This window comes from Manis javanica, chromosome 8, assembly GCF_040802235.1.
Source record: "Manis javanica isolate MJ-LG chromosome 8, MJ_LKY, whole genome shotgun sequence".
Taxonomy (NCBI): domain Eukaryota; kingdom Metazoa; phylum Chordata; class Mammalia; order Pholidota; family Manidae; genus Manis; species Manis javanica.
The window spans coordinates 122,698,919-122,705,656 of NC_133163.1; positions in this window are offsets into that span (position 1 = coordinate 122,698,919).

Here is a 6,738-nt window from a genome sequence, read left to right on the forward strand (position 1 = left end):
TCCTTAAAGTTTTCCAAAAAATAGAAAAGGAGGAAATACCCCCAAACTTACTCTATGAAGCCAGCATCACTCTAATACCAAAACCAGGCAAAGGCCCCACCAAAAAAGAAAATTTCAGACCAATATCCCTGATGAACATAGATGCAAAAATGCTGAACAAAATATTACCAAACCAAATTCAAAAATACATCAAGAGGATCATTCACCATGACCCAGTGGGATTCATCCCAGGGATGCAAGGATGGTACAACATTCGAAAATCCATCAACATCATCCACCACATCAACAAAAAGACAAAAACCACATGATCATCTCCATAGATGCTGAAAAAGCATTCTAGAAAATTCAGCATCCATTAATGATAAAAACTCTCATCAAAATGGGAATAGAGGGCAAGTACCTCAACATAATAAAGCCCATATATGACAAACCCACAGCCTACATCATCCTGAACAGCGAGAAGCTGAAAGCTTTTCACCTAAGATTGGGAACAAGACAGGAATGCCCACTCTACCTGCTTTTATTCAACATAGTACTGGAGGTCCTCACCATGGCAATCAGACAACACAAAGAAATACAAGGAATCCAGATTGGTAAGGAAGAAGTCAAATGGTCATTATTTGCAGATGACATGATACTGTACATAAAAACCCTAAAGAATCCACTCCAAAAGTACTAGAACTAATATCTGAATTCAGCAAAGCTGCAGGATACAAAATTAATACACAAATATCTGTTGCTTTCCTATACATTAACAATGAACTAGCAGGAAGAGAAATCAGGAAAACAATTCCATTCACAATTCTATCAAAAAGAATAAAATACCTGGGAATTAACCTAACCAAGGAAGTGCAAGACCTATACCCTGAAAACTACAAGACACTCATGAGAGAAATTAAAGAGGACACTAACAAATGGAAACTCACCCCATGCTCTTGGCTAGGAAGAATTAATATTGTCAAAATGGCCATCCTGCCCAAAGCAATATACAGATTCGATGTAATCCCTATCAAATTACCAACAGCATTCTTCAATGAACTGGAACAAATAGTTCTAAAATTCATATGGAAACACCAAAGACCCTGAATAGCCAAAGCAATCCTGAGAAGGAAGAATACAGTGGGGAGATTTCACTCCCCAACTTCAAGCTCTACTACAAAGCCATAGTAATCAAGACAATTTGGTACTGGCACAAGAACAGAGCCACATACCAGTGGAGCAGAATAGAGACTCCAAACATTAACCCAAACATATGTGGTCAATTAATATACAATAAAGGAGCCATGGATATACAATGGGGAAATGACAGCCTCTTCAACAACTGGTGTTGGCAAAACTGGGCAGCTACATGTAAGAGAATGAAACTGGATTATTGTCTAACCTCATACACAAAAGTAAATTCGAAATGGATCAAAGATCTGAATGTAAGTCATGAAACCATAAAATTCTTAGAAAAAAACATAGGTAAAAATCTCTTGGACATAAACGTGAACAACTCTTCATGAACAAATCTCCCCAGGCAAGGGAAACAAAAGCAAAAATGAACAAGTGGGACTATATCAAACTGAAAAACTTCTGTACAGCAAAGGACACTGTCAATAGAACAAAAAGGCATCCTACAGTATGGGAGAATATATTCATAAATGACAGATCCAATAAAGGGTTGACATACAAAATATATAAAGAGCTCACGCACCTCAACAAACAAAAAGCAAATAATCCAATCAAAAAATGGGCAGAGGAGCTGAACAGACAGGTCTCTAAAGAAGGAATTCAGATGGCCAACAGGCACATGAAAAGATGCTCCACATCGCTAATCATCAGAGAAATGTAAACTAAAACCACAATGAGATATCACCTCACACCAGTAAGGATCACCACCATCCAAAAGACAAACAACAACAAATGTTGGTGAGGATGTGGAGAAAGGGGAACCCTCCTACACTGCTGGTGGGAATGTAAATTAGTTCAACCATTGTCGAAAGCAGTATGGAGGTTCCTCAAAAACTCAAAATAGAAATACCATTTGACCTAGGAATTCAACTACTAGAAATTCACCCTAAGAGTGCAGGAGCCCAATTTGAAAAAGACACATGCACCCCTATGTTTATCGCTGCACTATTTACAATAGCCAAGAAATGGAGCAACCTAAGTGTCCATCAGTAGATGAATGGATAAAGAAGATGTGGTACATATACACAATGGAATATTATTCAGCCTTAAGATGAAAACAAATTCTCCCATTGGCAACAACATGGATGGAGCTGGAGGGTATTATGCTCAGTGACATAAGCCAGGCGGAGAAAGACAAGTACCAAATGATTTCACTCATATGTGGAGCATAAGAACAAAGAAAAACTGAAGGAACAAAACAGCAGCAGAATCACAGACTCCAAGAATGGACTAACAGTTACCAAAGGGAAAGGGACTGGGGAGGAGGGGTGGGAAGGGAGGGATAAGGGGGGGAAATGGGCATTAAAATTAGCTCACATAAAGTATGGGGAGGCCCGGGGAAGGCAGTACAACACAGAGAATAGAAGTAGTGATTCTATAGCATCTTACTATGCTGATGACAGTGACTGTAATGGTGTACGTGGTGGGGACTTGATAATGGGTGAAGTCTAGTAACCATAATGTTGCTCATGTAATTGTACATTAGTGATACCAAAATTTTAAAAAATTATATGCCAATAAGTTGGATAGCCTAGAAGAAATGAATAAATTCCTAGAAACATACACTCTTTCAAGACTGACTCAGAAAGAAGAAGAAAATCTGAACAGACTGATTACTAGTAATGAAATTGAGTTGGCAATCAAAAAACTGACAGCAAACAAAAGTGCAATACCAGATGGCTTCATGGATGAATTCTACCGAACATTTAAAGAGGAGTTAATACCTATCCTTCTTAAAGCATACCAAAAAAACAGAAGAGGAAGGAATAATGATAAACTCATTCTACAAGGCCAGCATTACTGTAATACCAAAACCAAAGACACTGCAAAAAAAGAAAATTATAACCAATATCCCTGATGGACATAGGTGCAAAAATCCTCTCATAATATTAGCAAACTGAATTTAAAAATATATCAAAAGGATCATTCATCATTACCTAGTGTGATTTATTCCAGGGATGCAAGGATGGTACAATATTTGCAATTAATCAGTGTGATACACCACATTAACAAAAGGAAGGATAAAAACTATATGATTATCTCAATAGATGCTAAAAAAGCATTTGATAAAATTCAACATCCATTCATTCTAAAAACTCTCAACAAAGTGGGTATAGAGGGACTATACCTCAACATAATAGAAGCCATATATGACAAACCCCAGCTAGCACTGCTGGTGGGAATGTAAATTAGTTCAACCATTGTCGAAAGCAGTATGGAGGTTCCTCAAAAACTCAAAATAGAAATACCATTTGACCCAGGAATTCAACTACTAGAAATTCACCCTAAGAGTGCAGGAGCCCAAATTGAAAAAGACACACTCAATGGTGAAAATCTGAAAGCTTTTCGTCTATGATCACGAACAAAGGAAGGATGTCCACTCTCACCACTTATATTCTCCACACTACTGGAAGTCCTAGCCACAGCAGTCAGGCACGAAAAAGAAATAAAGTGCATCCACATTGGTAAGGAGGAAGTAAAACTATTACTTTTTGCAAGTGACATAATACTACACATAGAAAACCCTGAAGACTCCACCAAAAAACTATTAGAACTATAATAAATGAATTCAGTAAAGTTGCAGGATGCAAAACCAACATACGGGATCCTATTATGTCTCTATATACTAATAACAAACTAGCAGAGAGATCAAAAAACAATTCCATCAAAAAGAATAAAATGCCTAGGAATAAACCTAAACAAGGAGCTAAATGACCTGTACTCTGAAAACCGTAAGACACTGAAGAAGAGACAAATGGAAAGCAATTCCATGGTCACGGATAGGAAGAATTAATATTGTCAAAATGGCCATGCTGCTCAGAGCGATTTACAGATTCAACGCAATACCTATCAAAATACCAGTGGCATTTTTCACTGAACTAGAGCCAATAAACCAACAATGTAAATAGAATCATAAAAGATCCCATATAGTTGAAGCAATCTTGAGAAAGAAGAACAAAACTCGCACTAGCACACTCCCTGACTTCAAACTATACTACAAAATCACAGTGATTAAAACAGTATGGTGCTGGCACAAGAACAGATACATATATCAGTGGAACAGAATAGAGAGCCCAGGAATAAACCCATGCATGTATGGTCAATTAATATACGTCAAAGGAGGCAAGAATACACAATGGGGCAAAGGCAGTCTCTTCAATAAATAGTATTGGGAAAGCTGGACGGCTACATGCAAGGCGACGAAGCTCAATCACTGCCTGACCCCACACACCGAAGTGAACTTGAAATAGATTAAAGACCTAAATATAAGATGTGAAACCATAAAACTCGTAGAAGAAAACATAGACAAGAATCTCTTGAACATTAGTGTAATATTTTCCTGGATACATATCCCCGGACAAGGGAAACAGCAAAAACAAACAGGTGGGACTACATAAAACTAAAAATCTGTATAGCAAAAGAAACCATGAACAAAATGAAAAGGTAACCTATTGTAATGGAGAATATATTTGCAGATGATATATTTGATAAGGGGCTGATATCCAAAATAAATAAAGAACTCATACAACTCAAAAACAGAAAAGCAAATAATCCAATTAAAAACGGGCAGAGAACCTGAACATACATTTTACCACAGAATTCATGCAGATGGTCAACAGGCACAGGAAAAGATGCTCAACACCACTAATCATCAGGGAAATGCAAATGAAAACTACAGAGCATTATCGCCTTACACCGATCGGAATGGCCACTCTCCAAAAGACATGAAATAACAGATGCTGGCGAGGATGTGGAGAAAAGGGAACCGTCCTACACTGCTGCTGGGAATGGCAACTGGTGCAGGCACTATGGAAAGCAGTATGGAGGTTTCCCAAAAAACTAAATGCCATATGATCCAGCAATTCCACTTCTGGGAATTTACCCAGAGAAAACAAAATCACGAATTCAAAACAATATATGCATCCCTATCTTTATTGCTTCATTATTTACAGTAGCCAAGATAAGAAAGTAACGGAAGTGTCCATCAATAGATGAATGGATAAAGATGTGGTACATCTATATAATGACACTATTATCAGACGTAAAAAAGAAAGAAATCTTGCAATTTGTGGCAACATGGATAGACCTAGATAATATTATGTTATGTGAACTAAACCAGGCAGTGAAAAACAAATACCGTATGATTTCACTTGTGGAATCTAAATAAAACAAATAAAACAGAAATAGATTCATAGACACAGAGAAGAGACTGGTGATTATCATGAGAGGGGGATTGGGGTGGGTGGGTAAAATAGGTGAAGGGGATCAAGAGGCAAAAAATCTTAATTATAATATAAATTACTCATGAGGATGAAAGTACAGCATAGAGAATATAGTCAATAATACCGTAATATCTTTCTATGTTGAGAGATAGTAACTATACTTAGTGGGGTGAGCATTTAATAATGTACATAACTGTCAAATCACTATGTTGCACACTTGAAACCAATATAATATTATATATCAACTATACTTAAATAAAAAAATTAACTTAAAAAGAGCAACCCCTAAATTTTAGCTTGTTTAGCTAATTTGCAGTCTAGTGAAACAATGAATGGTAACACCCTTAGGGGAACTATAGTATGAATAAAAAATGTTATATATTATATATAATATTCACACAATGTATAATATTTTATAAGTGATATGATACATAATATGTAATATGCATGTTATATGTCTATTTATATATACATATGCAGAATTATATATACATATGCAGAATTATATATACATATGCAGAATTATATATATATATATATATATATATATATATATATATATATATATATTCCTGGCACAGAGCTCCTAAAACCCTTAGAATTTCCTGATAGGACTGTCTTTTGTTGTGAATAACAAGCTCCCTTAACTATAGCTGAATTTATGCTAATGAGGTGATTAGGTAGGGCCCCTAGATAGTGTCAGAATGGGAGCTGGTCACAGAAAGACCAAACACAGGACTAGAGGGTGGGAATTTTCAGCTCTACCCACCTACCCACACTCTGACCTCCAGGGAATGGGGTTGCCTATAGGTTGGACTATAAAGACTCTTGAACAGTGAGATTCACAGAGCTTCCAACTTGGTAGATACATCAAGGTACTGGGAAGGTTACACCCAACGAGGCCATGGAAGCTCCACCCCTCCCTCCCCATACCTTGCTCTGTGTACCCCTCATTTGGCTGTTTATTTGTATCTTTTATGATAAATTGTAACTATCCTTTTGATAAACATAAGTAAAGTGTTTTCCTGAGCTCTGTCAGTTCTTTTAGCAAATTATTGAACCTGGGGGTTGTGGAAACTCCTGAATTTTTAGTCAGTCCAATAGAAGTGTGAGTAGACAGGCACCTCAATTGCAACTGGTGTCTGAAATGGGGGCAGTCTTATGGGACTGGGCCCTTTAATTTGTAGTATCTGACACTAACTCCAGGTAGATAGTGTCAGGACTGAATTCTTGGACACCCAGTTGGTGTTGCAGAATTAGTTGTTGGTATGGAAAAAACTCCACACGGGAACCAATCACAAAGGGAGCCCCCACTGCAGAGTATGAGGACCTTGTGCTTTCT